Source organism: Antechinus flavipes, chromosome 2 (genome assembly GCF_016432865.1).
Source record: "Antechinus flavipes isolate AdamAnt ecotype Samford, QLD, Australia chromosome 2, AdamAnt_v2, whole genome shotgun sequence".
Classification (NCBI taxonomy): Eukaryota; Metazoa; Chordata; class Mammalia; order Dasyuromorphia; family Dasyuridae; genus Antechinus; species Antechinus flavipes.
In genome coordinates, this window is record NC_067399.1 from 396,875,776 (window position 1) to 396,892,008 (window position 16,233).

Genomic DNA, 16,233 nt, shown 5'->3' on the forward strand with positions numbered 1-16,233 from the left:
GGCTAATGTCCTGTTCCTGGACTCATTCCATATGGTCTGGGATACTGCTACATGCCCAAGCCCTTGCTGCTCATTGTTCCTCTGGTTCTATGCCTGCTGCTTCTTGTTCAGACCTTTCCTGGTTGGATTCCCTGCCCTTTTGGGAATATCTGCTCTTGGGGTTATGGCTACCCTCATTTAGTTTATCTTATACAGATGACTAGGACCTCTTTATGCCAGGTTAACTTCTTTGCCACAACTCAGCTGTTTGATTTGGGGCAAATAGATTAATCCTTTCCAGAATTAATTTACTCATTCTCAAGTGGGAAAACTAGCTTTTATCTTTCTCATATTGTAGAACCATAGGATTAGGCTAGACAGGATCACAGAGCTCATCTAATCCACCTTTCTTATTTTAGAGGAGAAGAAACTGAGAATCCAAGTAGTAAAGTGACTTGCCCAGAGTCACAGAATTAGTAAGGAACAAAGGTGGGGTTTTAATTTTATTGAATATACAAAATGAAATGAACATTTCTATAACATAGTAGAATTTTAAAAATTGCACATGAAATTGCAAATCTATTTTGTACAATTTGCTATTCCTTTTAAATATATAAACAAATATATAATATTATCATGTATATTTCTTTTTTTTCTCTTCCCATTTCTCCTAGAGATGACTAACATTAGACACAAATACACACACATATACATATACACACATATGTGTATAATAATTCTAAACATCTATTTATTAGTTCTTTCTGTGGATGCAGATAGTCATTTTGACTAAATACCCAAATTAGCTCTAAGGACCTATAAAGGAAGATGCTGTTTGCATTCAGAGAAAGGCAGGATCAGAACCAAGGACATCTGGAGCCCAAATCTAGCACTCTAAAGCACATTAAATCTTTGGAAGGTGTAAGGTTTTTACTATACTATTCACACATAAATTTTTGCTTCAGCCTGACAGACTAGTCATTTATTTAACTGACTAATTACATTTACATTTACACATTACTTCATTTAAACTTCATAATAACCCTGTGGTTAAGCAACCCAAATATGATTTATGGTCATCATACAGATGATGAAACTATGACTTGGAAAAACAGACTTACCTAAAATTGCATTGCTAGCAGACTTTTAACTCTGACCATCAGACCCTAAAGACCAGTGTTCTATTCTATCCCTGTTGTCCCCCTGGTTAAGTTCTCCAAACACATAATGTTCATTGTTACTTTTTGCTTTTTATTTCTACCCTCCCTATAGCTCTATGCAGATTTTTAAGACTATAAATTGCAGAGAACATTCCAAACAGAATATTCTCCTGGGAAGTTTCCTTATATCAATGAATTTATAGATTCTATTCTCCTCTGTTGCTGTTTGGTCATTTTAGTTGTATTTGCTTCTTTATTATTGACACCATTTGGAATTTTCTTGTCATAGATATTGGAGTGATTTGCTGTTTCTTTCTTTGGCTCTTTTTTCAGATGAGGAAACTGAGACAAACGTGATTAAGTGACTTGCACAAAGTCACATAGCTAGGAACTATCTGAGGCTAGATTTAAACTCATTAAAGATAAGTCTTCCTGTTTGCAGACCCATTATACCACCTCACTACTCTTTACCTAAGCTATTTATATAGATACTTCAAGGCCTGTTTTAATTCTCACTTCCTCACTTTTCCACTTCATTCCAATCCATTATGCCATTTCTCCTTTTTCTGAATTTATTACTTATTTGGCACTTAATCACTACTGCTCAATGACATCTCTCCTGTTGTCATTTTATACTATTATTTAGTTATTCGGCATTTTCTCCTATATTCAGTTAGATTGGAAACTTCTAAGCACAGAAACCAGTTTCTTTCCTCTCTTCTTGTTTTACACAGTTCTAGGCAACCACAGGATGCTCAAGAAATATTTGTAGAATGAACAAAACACTATACAAATGTAAGGTGGTATTGTCCTTGCCTCAAAAGGGAATCCCAAGAATAAAATAATTGAATCTAGTGAATTTACCAGTTGGTATCTGCAATAAAACACCCAAGTCATAATTCTCCTTCTAACACTTCCCCCCAAGCTCTTGTCTCCCTTCACAAGGGCAAAAGTTTAAATTGAGGGAACACATCTGTAAGGCCCTCTGGGCCATAGAACATTAGCCACTAATTAAATCTTAAACTTCTTCCCTTGTCTTCAGCTGGAGAAGGGCCAGCATTATCAGTCTGTGGGAGTTCTAATTCTCCATGGGAAAATCGCTGGCTGTTTCCCTCATTGGGCAAAATTATTGGATGTGTCTTCTGTATAGTAAAAATTGCTGGCTGCATCTCAATTGAAGAGTCTTGTCTCTCTGGGGGCAAAACTGTTGCCTCCCTATCTCAGAAGGAACATCACCATCTGCCTTGCTCTATAGGAAAATTGCCAGTTGTGTCCCCATTATGGGGAAATCGTCAGCCATGTCCCGTTTGGGGAAACATGCCAGCTGTGCCTCTCAATAGAAGAAATGTCAGAAGAAGAGAATGATTTTAAAAGCTCCAGTGTGATCCCTAATTCATTTTTTTTTCGATTGCAAAGAAACCTATCAATGGTCTCTTTCTTCAAATACAGGACTTTTCTGCTTAGCAATTTAGGCAAAACTACCAAAAAATTACATCGGGAAGGTCTGGCTTGACATCTTCCGAAAGTTCTCATGTCCTGCTCAAAGGTTTACAAATAAAAGTCTGGAATGGAGAAATGTTATCATCTGGTTGTAAAGTCTGGAAACATGGCTAAGGCAGGGCCCAGCAAGTTGTGGGTTGGGTTGAAACAGGAGAAAACAATCAACGCATGAATACATGAATAAAGTGGTTATTGATAGCTGTGTTCAAATTTGACCGCAGACACTTCCTAGCTGTGTGATTCTAGGAAGGAAATAGTAAATCACTCCAGTATTTTTGCTAAGAAAATCCCAAATGGGATCACAAAGAGTCAGATGTGACTTAAAACAATTGAACAAAAACAAAGAGATAAACATAAACCTACGAAGTGGAGAAATAGATGGCAGAACAATAGTTTCCTTATTGGTAAAATGAGGGAGAAGGACTCACTGATTTCTGAGATCCATAGTCCTAGAAGGAAGGGGCTAAGATTAATTCCCACACAGAAGCAGCACAACATTTATTAATACACCCCTCCTAGAGACAATTGTAGGCATAATTAGGTCATAGTTCTTGCAGAAAGAGGTAGAAATTGGGTAGAACAAGAAATGAAAATGGTCTGGGTAAGCAGTAGAAAATGGGGGTTACCCAGAGAGCCCAGCAGCCTACTTGTTCACAGGAATGGCCCCTGCTGTTCTGTTCTGGAGTGTGGCAGAGCATCCTACTCTCTGTCATAAGCTCTGATTTCTAATAAGCAGAATAAACCAGTCTCTCTATCCAAGAGCTTTGGCAACATTTCTCTTTCTGGATTTCTAAACTAGGCAAAGCAAAAGTTCTCAAAGCCTGACTGTCTAACAAGTGCCTAAATCTCATGGGTTTTTAAAAATTGTATTTATCACAATTGCAAGTGATTTCACATTTGCATTCCATTTTGAAAACAGCCTTCTGTTTTAAAAGTCTCCTCAAAGCACTTTCTTTGTACTGCTTTAAATGCATTGTCTATTATTATAGTTACTGTCTAAGTATCTTCAACTGTAAGAATAGAGAGATTGAATCTCTGAAGACAGTTCAAATTCACTTAATGCTTACGGCTTAGGATCATAGATTGAGGACTGGATGGAGCCTTAGCAGTTACCTAGTCCTCCCCACTGGTTTACAAAAAAGGAAACTAAGACTAAATAAACCAGGCAAATGGAATCATACAGGTAGTCATAAATAGCAGAGCTGAGTTTGAACCCAGCTCTTTTGATACTTAATCTAGTGTTCTTTCCACTGTAGGGGTATTGGCTGAATGAGTAAACAATGCATAACTGGAAAACTGATGATAAGGGATAGGAGACAAAAGAATAATATAGTGTTGAACTTAAAATCAAGAAGACCTGGTTTTGTATCCTGTCTCAGAATGTTACTAGCCGTGTGACTCGGGGCAAGCAACAACTTCTCTTCAAGTTTTCCTCTTTATGAAATAGGAATTTTATATATGTATACATATATACATATATATGGAAAATAAATTAAAATTTATAAGAAATAAAAGAGGGAGCTATACTCATTGATACCTAAAGTCGTTTTTATTTATATCTTGGATGTTATGAGTGGAGGGCTAAGATTAATTTTAATACAGAAATGATCCAACCTTCTACATTAACAGTTTCTAAAGCTAATTTTTATTTGAAAATTCTGGTAAAATGATCAGAAAATTTTTTACTTAAAGGTACTTTTTGTCCTAGAAGTTAAAAGTTGAATATTTTCACATTTAAATTGAAGTTAACCTCTGATACTTACGTTTTGATTTGCTAGACTGTAAGACCCTAAAGGCCTGAGGTCAAATATTTTCTGTCTTGGCATCCTTCAAAATATCTAGCATAGGGCCATTATTGATCGGTTTAAAATATATAAGTACGGCTTACTTGTTTACTCGGGGATAATCCTGAAGCCCCATTTACTCACAGGATCTTTCAAAGAGGCATTTGTTTTGATTTCAGATTGTATTTTAGTACAGTGATTATTAACAGCTGGCAAGGTGACAGGCCAGCAGCCACCAAGGATAGCAAAGGTCACTACCACTTACTAAGAGTGTCTTCCTGACATGCCAAGATGTCACAAAATACTTGTTGAGACACAGTAGGACAGATTGTTCAGATACTAAATAGAATTCATTTAAATCCTCTGGCTCAAGCTGGTATAGAGAACAGAGTGAGGAGACCAAGTTCAAATACAGCTTCAGCACTTGGTGGAACACTAATAATACACCGAGGAGGGGGAGAAAAAGGCAATAAAATGGATAGTGTTGGAATTTACAATCAGGAAGGCCAAGGTTTTAAATCCTGCCTCAGACTTTTAGAATTTTATTTTGTGTGACTATGGGGAAAATCATTCAATATTTCTCTATTCTCTGTAGATTGGGTAAGAATGAATGAATGAAAGAAAAGCATTTGTCAAACAATATTGTGCCAAAAACTGTACTAAGTAAATAAATATAATTCCTGACCTCAGGTACTTATATTCTAATTGAGTGAGTCAATGAACATAGAGAAGTGTCCAGAAGGGACACTTTTGTCCATGACATTACAGGAATTTTGCATAGATTGACACACACAATTCAGGAACAATGATAGATGTGATATCAGGTCCTAAACTGGAGAGGGAGGTAATGGGAGGAAGAAACTTGCACAGTAGGAAGATGAATAGTGAGGAAGTAGGAACAACAACTGGAGAACAGGGAAAATAGGGATAATACTATTTATACAAAGAGGCAGAATGGCATGGTAGATAGAGAGCTGCCCTCAAAGTCAGGACAACCTGGAATTGAAGTTGTCTCCTGACACACATTGGCTCTGGAACTGTGGGCAAACTAATTAACTTAGTGCCCCAGGCCACCTAGCTTTCTTCCTACACCAATATAATCACAAGTCTGGACAAAACAAAACAATTATCAGTTGTGGGGAAAAAGTGTTCTGTATATCGTAAAGCCTGCGGAAATGTGAATTAGTATTTTACCAAGAGGAAAGAATGGAGGCAGGCGAGTAGGTGTTCAGGTTTGCAGAGCTTGCCCAGGTGAGAGATGTTTTGATCCTCTCCTCTGTTTTGGTTTGACTTGAATAAGCTTTAAGATAGGCAGGAGTAATTCAGCTGATCAAAGATCAATCTTAGCATGTTTAAGTGGACTACAAACCCCATAACCCAGTTATTGGTGCTATTCTTGGAGCTGTCAAAACAGAATGTTTTGAGATTCAGTTGGCAGTTATGTCTACATAATGGTCGATTTAAGGGGTGTGAAAATAGATTTGTGGTTCCTCTCATGCAGGGATGGAAGGCACCTTCATAAGCTAAGAAAGGAAAAAAAGAATCTCTCTTCTCTTTGGAAGTATTCTTTCCTATACCTTCTTGGGAAGAGGGGAAACCAGCCAACTTTTAATTTTTTCCTGACTCCTCTTCCATGCACAGCATGATCCAGACATTTATCTCTGCACATGACACCCCATCTTCAGGCATTTGCATGCACACACACACACCTGGTATGGACTCCCTTCTCTGCCTCTTAATATCCCCAGATCAAAACCTATCTTCTGCATTAAAGCCTTTCCCAGTTTTCCCGGCTGCCCTGTGTTTTCTCCTTTGAGGGTTGTTCAGTCTTTTCAGTCAAGTCTGACTCTCTGTGACCACGTTTGGGGTTTTCTTGGCAAAAATACTAGGTTTTGTCATTTCCTTTTTACACATAAGGAAAGTGATTTGCCCAGGGTCACACAACCAGTAAGTGTCTGAGGTCAGATTAGAACTCAGGAAGATGAATCTTTCTGACTCCAAGTCTGACACTCTATCCCACTGTGTCTTCTAGCTGCTCTCCTACTATGAGGGACCTTCCATTTATTCAGTACTTATCTTTATTTTCATGTTATCACTCCCATTGGAATGTTAGCTCTTTGAGGACCTTTTCTTTGTATCCCTACTGCCTAGTACAGTATCTGGCATGGAATAAGCCTTTAAAAAATGCTATTGACTTGATGCAAAAATTCCCTCCACTGCTGCAGATGATCAACTCGTGTAGTTTCAGAGAGTTGCTGGGGCAGTCAAGTAATTTATCCCTGATCACCCAGCTTTTGTGTGTCAAATGCATGGTACCAGGCTCTCTATCTTGCTGCCTCTCCCTTGGAAGATTACTTATAATAATTTGTGAATTTCAAATTAACTTTTCATTTTTACCTACCATACTTTGGAACCATTTCTTTCTTCCTATTCATTTCAGTAGTATATTCTAAGAATACAAATGAATGGTAGTAATTATTTCTAATTTTATGGATCTGTGATTTTTTTGTCAGTGTGGATACTGCCTTGTCTTGCACAGCTTGTAACTCTTCTTCATCTTTTATTAGCACAGACTCTTTACCTCTATTTAATCCCTAAACTTAAGGAAATGGTCCTCCAGATAATCAAGACCTGATCTGTTCTTCATGTGCTACTACTAAAAAACAAACAAAATACTCTGTGGCCAACCTAGCAATGAGCCTCTCTGAACTTAGCTAGGCTGATCCTTACAAAACAGATTTCTTATCTATTACTGACCTAAACACTTGATAGAGCTCTTTCTAGTTTGATAAGACCTAACGGAATTTGTATTCTGTGGGTAAGGGTTGGGAAGGGGGGGGCAGTCAGAGTAGGACCTTAGCATTTAAAAGATTATTTTGTTATTAAAATATAATGTAATTTTATAGTTAAAGCTATTTATGAAGAATTTTTTAAATGTCAAAAATATTACATTGAAATGAATTGATTTTTGGATAAGCCATATTTTTTTGTGCTATCTACACTACATATTATTTCTATAGACTAACCAAAATAGGAGAATATGTTAATTTAGGCAAAAGTGGGTCATAAGCAACTAATCTGAGGGGGGAATAGCTGATGGCTTAGAATCTTGTATTACTCATCATTTTTATATCCTTTTCAGAGCCTTGCATGGGGTAGGCTCAAGATAAATATAAATATTTTAAATAATATTTTAAAATGAGAATGGGCAATGCCCATACCAATTCATGTGACACTAATGTATGTGGTCTTAGACACTTGCTAGCAGAGAGTGTACCATTAGTCCAATTTGATGCCACTGGGAGAAACTCAGTTGCCTGGGACATCATTTTTCTCACCCTGTGGGTTACATAGAGGTATACTGTGAAAGGGGTATGTTGCTGAAAGTCATGAAATTTGACTTCTATTACTATTTAGCAAATGACCTTGATTCAATCAAATTTTTGTCCATTTCCTCATGTGCACAAAGAGTTCAATTAAACTAGATAAATTCTCAATGATAAATTTCTGTGTCTTGAACGTTCAATTTAACAAATATTGGCCAAACAATCCCTTTTATGCTTTGGAAAATTTTACCAATCAGGCAGATTCCCAGATTTCCTGCATCCCAAGTTAGATCCTGACATAAAGTTCTACTTGCAGAATTACAGAATGTCAGAGTCAGAAAAAAACCTTGGAGCTCACATAATCCAGCCTTGGCCTGTTAGTTCCACCAAGAACACAGAGAGTGATATAGCCAACCTGAGACCCAAATGATTTCTCAGCCAAGACCCAGAATCAGAAAGAAGTCAAAGCCCCAGGAAGCCATCAATTCCTAATGGACTAGACTTGCTTCTAAAATTAATAAGCCTCCTGTTTTCATGAAAACTCACTTGTCCAGATTCTCCAGGATGACTAATTGAAAGAACAGGTTAAATTAATCAAAAATGGAAATGAAGCACCAAGTGAAGGTTTCCATTTTTACTCTGCAGCCCCTTTGGCCATGTGTGAACTACTTTGATAATTGTTACAGGGGCTAAATGTGGAAGGGAATAGATGTCTTAAGAGAATTGGGGGAGCAGGGCAGGGAAGAAGGGCAACAACTAATTGTTCCTTTTGCATCAAGTCTCTGGTTTTTCTCCAGGGCTGTGTGTGTGTGTGTGTGTGTGTGTGTATACACATGCACATGCACACTTATAAAATCTTGCTCACCAGAAAAAGAGTTCTCTTGTAGAGCTTAACTAAACTCCCCTGAAACAAGAAATGCTTGTTATTTCCCCAATTAATAGTGTAACTGGAAGTAAGGAGAGACTCTGTATCTGTAAACTCTTACAGTAAGTTTCACTGGAGATCCAGAGAATGCTCTATTTGTGTCAATGCTGGTTGTTAAGGAAGAAGAAAAAATTGGTTTCATTGCAGTTATTTCTAATAATGGCTTCTTGTTCTGACCTGGTGTATGCCCAAGAGTAGCTTGGATGTCCTATGAGAACTTCTTCCTGGACTCTATCAGTGCTTGTGTGTTGTCTTGGTGGAATTTGATTTACAGCTCTGACACTCAGTAGATTTGCCCATCACACTGGGCAAATCATATCTCTCTGGCTTTCAATTTCCTCATTTATAAAAAAGTTGCACTATGAAATCTGAAGTCCCTTTCAGCTCTAAAAGTCAGTGATTTTATAATTCTTTTACCCTCTAACAAATATTGTTCTATTTAGGAAGGAAAATGTCCCACTTGTTAAGGAGGTCTAGACTACTTGATGTGGACTTTAAATCAAGACATTACCCTGGTTCTACTTAGAATGCCAAGGCTATTTCTATCTATTATATTTGTCAAACAGTTTTCAAAACTGGAAAGATGATTATTTTCCTTCCCTACGTGAAAGTAGCTAGTAAACAATTTTACAATGAGCAGATTTGAAAAGGGCACAGAGTTTGGGACAAATGCTGCTCAGTTGCTGTCTCTTGGGTACCTATAATCTATTACCAGCCCCAGAAAATAAACACTTCAATAGCAAAGTCGTCATGGCCAAATTCTTTCACATTCTCCTCCCTTACATTCATTCCCTACTCTAAGCACAAGCTCCTTGATAGATAAAATCATATCTCATGATTTTTTTTGATGTCTTCCATGGTATTTGGCATGTCATAAGATATTCTATAATTAGGGATCATTAAATTGAGTCGGCCCTCCATTCTTTTACCAATTTCCCAGTACTATTATCATCCCCTTTTTCTGAAAAAAAAAAAAAAAACAAAAAACAAAAAACAAGGCAAGACTTTTGCAGTTGAAAGTGCTACTCTGTGATCAGATCATTCTTCTCCTTGTTTCCCAGATAATTTATGTTTATATTCAACCCTAAGCCCAAGATTTTTGAGAATTGGGACTATAATTCATGATTTTATTGTCTTTCATAGCGCTTGGCAGGTAATATGGGGCTTAGGTACTCAGTAAACTGAGTTGATCTTTTCATTCTTTTACCAATTACCTAGTGCAACATTTGAATTTCAGAAGGCAGAAACAATACTTTTAAAAACATGACTTTTTCCTCTTACAAAGACAGCACTGACTGCCATTAAAAACAGTTCAGATTGTTTTACAATCCAGCTTTTGAGAAAATTTTTCAAATGTTACAGAATAGAATTTTTTACCTTTATGTAACAAATTAGAAAGGTACTCAAATTAGCTGGTGGTGTGTATCCAGGAAGACCTCAAGGTGTCTGTGCAATGAAGTCTAAAGTTTTTTGGTTTGTTTGTTTTGATGAGGGAAGTGGGGCTAAGTGATTTGCCCGGGGTCACACAGATGGAAAGTATTAAGTGGCTGAGGTCACATTTGAACTCGGGTCCTCCTGACTTCAGGACTGTGCCATTTAGCTGCCCCTGAGGTCTAAGATCTTTTTACAAAGCTAAAAAAAAGTGCATCAGCAGGGCTTAGGGTGGCTTCTTGTGAGCCAGATATGTCCCTGATAGAATCACTCATGCTTTCCTTAGTGAGCAGCAAATTTTTGTGGAAATATTGAAAACATAAGTATGGAATCAAAAGGGTAAATAAAGGTGGTTTTTTTTTGAATGATAAAAAAAGGAAAATGTTTTTAAAAAGAAGAATAAAATTGTCCCTTCTCTTTAAGCTACTAGCATAAGGATGACCGGTGTTGCTGGTGATTGCAATCTTACCCCTGAACCATATGGATACGAATGAGAATGACAAAGAACTTTCTGCCTTTCTTTGAGCATCCATAGGATAGACATGGTTTTAAGCATATTCTATGGTTGAACTTCGTTTTGCCCTCGTATTTAATCTGAGGATGAGGTGGGACATAACTCTCCAGGCTCTTGAGTGATCATCCTGAAGCCTTGGGGAGATGGGAAGAAGGGAACCGGCAGAACCTTTGCAGTGTCCACACTGACTCCGAGAGAAACTGTGGATACCATCCTATCTCAGTGGGAGCAGACAGTGATAAAAAGTATTCCTAGAAGTATCCATAGGCCTGTAGTGACTAAGTGGGAAGAATAATAGTTGCCATATTCCAGCTAACTATCCAGTCTACTAGGAAACGTCGAGCCTAGGCTACCTGGGGAGGCAGGTGTGGGGTAGGGGAAGGGAAGAAGGAAGGGCTTTCCATGATTTCCTCTATTGCTGCCTTCAATCTTTTTGTTTCTGCCCTACCCCATCCTCCTCAGGTCCAATCTATGTAGCAAGCACACAGGTCCAATATTGGAAAAATGCTGGAAATGATCGGTGCTCTGGGTTCTGGAGGCCCGTACGAAACTACTGCAAACATCCCGACCCCAATGTACCACACAAAGGCAGAGTCCTCGGAGTAAAGGCAAATACCCATCACAATATGCTCTGGGTTCCCACAGAGAACCAGGTGGAAATTAATCCATTCAGTTCTGATAACATGGCAATCCTCTGCCTTCTGATTAAACACCAGCAGTTATTAAATATCCTTGTTCACAGGGGCTGTCTCTGAAAGCCAGTGTTGCTTTTCATTTTGAACTTTGATGAACTGTCTCAATTCTGTCTCCCATATAGGCTGAACTGCAATCGACTGAAGGCCAATGCTTTAGGAGGATAGAGAAAATCAATATAAAATGTCAGGGGAGAGGTCAGATTGAACTGGTTTTCTCAGTTGGCTCTCGACGAGGCGGGGGGGGGCTAGGAGTTGGCAGCCACCGCTGAACAAAGGGACATGTGTTTATGACACTGAAGACTGCTGCTCCAGAGAAACTGGAAAATGGAACTTGTTTAACTCTTAGTTATACCAGGAAGTGAACTTAGAAGCCAAGTCTGTCTTGGTGGTGGGAGTGGGAAGCAGGAAGAGATTGGGTAGGGCTGCTGTCCGCTGGGCAGACTCATGGAGACACAACCCCAGGGTCTGTCTCGTGGCCTTGACCTTTCCAAGCAGTCTGGGCACTGGATGGGGTCAGTGATTTCTGGAAACGCACCCCAAGCTGTACAGTATGAGTGCTCATGTTGCCTTGGGAGACTGGGCAAAGGTTCCCATGGTCCTGACAGGGATTTAGAGTTAGAGCTGGAAGAGACCTTAGAGGCCATCTCCTTTTACATATAAAGAAACTGAGCCCCAGGCAGGTTGATACTTGCCCAAGATCACATAGATAGTAATATTAATTATTTTTATGGTGCTTTGAGATTTGCAATATGCTTTAATATATTATCTCATTTGATTTGTCATAACAATTCTATAAAAAATGTGTATAAAAATTATTTTTCCTATTTTACAGATGAGAAAGTAAGGTGGAGAGACATTAAGTGATTTGCTCAGGGTCACTGATTCATTAAGTGTCTGAGGTAGGATTGGAACTCAGGGTAAGCTGGGGCAGGAGGAGAGCCAGGCCTGGAGTCAGGCCTGAGTTAAAATCTGGCCTCAGACACTCAGTACCTCTGTAGCCTTGGACCAGTCACTCAACCCTGTTTGCCTCAGTTTCCTCATCTGTAAAATGAGCTGGACAAGGAAATGGCAAACCCTTCCAGCATCCTTGTCAATGTGGCATTGACAGTTGGGGGCAAACCCCCAATGGGGTCATAAAGAGTTGGACATGATTGAAAACTGATTCTCCAGTTACTATTCTATCTAGCTGTCTTGTGTTCCTAAAGCTTCAGAGGACAGATGTGAACCAGATATTGTCTTTCCACCTTACAAGTTGTGATAGAAAACTCAAGCCCTCTTTAAAGCTGCACGCCTGGATCAGGAGTCCCCTATGTGATCCACAGCAGCCATAGGAAGGTGACTCTTGGGTAGGGACGGTTCTGTGGTTTGCTATGGGGGGATGGAAAGGGGGCATAAAGTAGGAAGAGATGAAGCTGTTTTGGGGGGTAACTCGTGGGGACCAGGGCAAGGTGGGAATGGAGAATCTCTGAGTCCTTGGAGTGCTCGCCTCTTCTGGAGCCCTCCCCCATCCTAATTCTTAAAGTCTTCCCTTACCCCCCACCCTCCGGCACTGACCCCTTTTATCTGCCCGGCTTCAGTCTTTCAGCCAGCCAGCTGTGTATGACATGGGGCCCAGCTTTTTTCTCCTGTCCATAGTGATTCTTCATGACTCCCCTGGGGAAATGGGGGGTATGGGTTAGTTCTTAGCAAAGATACTAGAGTGATTTCCCATTTCTTTGTTCACTGGATTAAGAAAAACAGAACTAAAAAATTGTCTAGGATCACATAGTGTCTGAGGCTGGATTTGAACCAACTCCATAGCTAACACCTATCACCCTATACCACAGTAAAATCAAAATGGATTTATGGTTTAAACATAAAGGGTGATTATAAGCAAATTATCAGAATAAGGGATAGTCTCCCTCTCAAATCTGTGGAGAAGGAAGCAATTTATGGCCAAAAAAGAAGTGGAGAACATTATGAAATGTGAAGTGGATAAATTTTGATTATATTAAGTTAAAAAGGTTTTGTACAAACAAAACCAATGCAACCAAGATTAAAAGGCAAGTAGAAAAATGGGAGGGGGTGGAATTACAGGCCTCATTTCTAATATATATATATACATATATACACACACACACAATTGACTCAAATTTATAAGAATACAAGCCATTCTCTAATTAATAAATGATCAAAGGATATGAACAGACAATTTTCAGACAAAAAATTAAAACCATTTCTAGTCATATGAAAAATGTTCTAAATCATTATTGATTAGAGAAATGCAGATTAAGATAACTCTGAGGTACTACTTCACACCTCTCAGATTGGCTAAGATAACAGATAAATGCTGGAGGGAATGTGGAAAAATTGGGACACTAATATATTTCTGGTGGAGTTGTGAACTGATCCAACCATTCTGGACAGCAATTTGGAACCATGGCTACAAGGCTATCAAAATGGGTATATCTTTTGATTCATCAGGGTCTCTACTGGGTATGTATCCCAAAGAGATCATAAAAAAGAAAATAATACCCACATTTGTAAAAATGTTCGTAGCAGTTCTTTTTGTAGTGGCAAAGAACTGGAAAGAAAGTAGATGCCTATCAGTTGGGGAATAACTGATTAAGTTAGGGTCTATGAATGTAATGAAATATTATTGTTATATAAGAAATGATAAACAGGCTGATTTCATAAAAACCTGTAAAGACTGATGCTAAGAAGAATAGAACCAAGAGAACATTGTACATGGCAACTGATTATATGATGATCAATTGTAATGGACTCGGTCCTTTTCAACAATGAGGTCATTTAAGACAGTTCTCATAGATTTCTGATGGACAGAGCTATTTGCATACAGAGAACCATGAAGACTGAATGTGGATCAAAGCACAGTATTTTCACCATTTTTTTGGGTTGTTTTTGTTGCTTGTTTTTTTTTTCTTTCTCATTTTTCCCCCTTTTGATCTAATTTTTCTTGTGCAGCATGATAAATGTAGAAATATGTTTAGAAGAATTGCAAATATCTAACTTATATTGGATTGCTTGCTGTCTAGGGGAGGGAGAGAGAACAATTTGGAACACAAGGTTTTGCAAGGATGAATGTTGAAAAATATCTTTGTATGTATTTTGAAAAATACAAGTCTATTATAAATTTAAAAAAAAGGTCCATGAGAACACACACACACACACACACACACACACACACACACACACACACACACATATATAACTGACTCTAGACCCAGCACTCTGTTCACTGTGCCATCAAGTTACCTAAGACCATAGACTAGTAATAATAGTCTAATAATTTTCTACTGGCTTTTCTCTTACTGCCTTCAATCAGTGCATGTCTTCTTTGTCTTGAATAAACCTTCAGATCATCCTATCTTTTTCTCCCTCCAGTCAGGCTTCTCCTGGAATTATGATAAATAGTACTGTAATGATCAGCCTATTTTGCCTTTTCCACAGAGTCCATGAGTTGTTTTGCGTATTTAGGGTACAAAAGTCAGTGCAGTTTTAAGATTTAATTGCTTAAGTAGCTTAAAACTGTAGTTAAGATTTTTGGGACTCCTGGTATTTTGTGCACATTTCTCTATGTACATAGTATCTCTCCTGATAGAATCCCAAGGTTCTGGTGGGCAAGGACTGCTTGATTTTTGACTTTGCATCCCTACAACATCTAGAACAGTTCATAGAACACTGAAAGTGCTTGAAGAATGCTTTTTTTTTTTTTAGCGGATTAATTCATCACACTGAGGCTGACCAGAAGCCCAGTTCTAAATTCCTTCAGCCAACCTCATCCATGCTACAAAATGACTGATTTACTTTCCGGGCTTTTAATCTTGGCCCTTGTAGGGATTTTGGAAAGACAAATTCGATAATGTTTGGGTGTTTTACTTTCTTCACAATGATCAAGATTTGGAAAAGATAAGATAATTATGTCAAATAAACAAAGATAGAGTTGCCGGAAAGTAGCTCTCCATCTCTGTTCCTCTGCCTCCTCCCCATGATTTCCCCTCCAGAATCCTGCACACTTAATCACAGCAGGTATGGTGCTTTGGGATTTAAAAATTAAAACCAAGAGCAAGGGAATGAAAGATTTTCACTTTTTGCTGTATTGGAAAGATTTCATATTGGAAAGAGAGGGTCACCTTTATTTTTCCATCCATTAAAAAGACTGAGATAATCCACACAAAATGAAACCTAAAATACCACCATGCTACCATCCATTAACTCTTGAATTTGGTATGAAGACCTCTAAAGTTTCCATTCCAGCACAGACATAGAACTTAGGGTTTGCAAGAAATGTTTGGGCACTTGATTCTATACTGTCCTGTATTATTTTCTCATCACCTCCATAACTGTGCGTTTTCTCTCTCTCTGTCTCTGTCTGCCTGTCTCTCTCTCTATCCCTTCTTCCTTCTTTCTCCCTCTTTCTCCTTCCCTCCCTCCCTCTCTTTCTCTCCCTCTCTTTCTCCTCTTTCTTTTTTCTCTCTTCTCTTTTCTTCTCTCTCTCCCCTCTGTTTTCTCTATCTTCCTCTTCACCTCTGTGTGTTAGAACCTCTAGTTTCTTTCAAGGTTCAGTTCATTTACTACCTTCTACATGAAGTTTTTCCTGATTGTCCCACCTCCTGACTCTTTCCTCTTCAAATTCTCTTGTATCTATGAAATACTTATTGTCTTATTTATTGCATCTACCTTTATATGAACATGTCTTTTTCCTTGGTTAGACTAAGTTCCAACAAAGCAGAATCTATTTCACTTTTTGGACCCCTAGGTTCCTAGCTCAGTGCCTGGCACATGGTAAGCACTTAATCAATGTTTGTTAATTGATTATGAAATGGATGTGCACATCTTAGCTCTCTAACCAGTCTAGGAGAATTTTAAAGGAAAGAACCATGTCCTCAGCATCCCTCCAATGCTCAGAACAGAAATGG

The 16,233-nt window shown here is 38.4% G+C and overlaps 1 protein-coding gene across 6 annotated transcripts in view; it reads right to left on the reverse strand.

Annotated features, from left to right (window-relative positions):
* The window catches only part of PPP2R2B (protein phosphatase 2 regulatory subunit Bbeta), a 476,855-nt gene that overhangs the window by 32,436 nt on the left and 428,186 nt on the right, over positions 1 to 16,233 (reverse strand). The gene's annotated exons all lie outside the window — the stretch shown is intronic.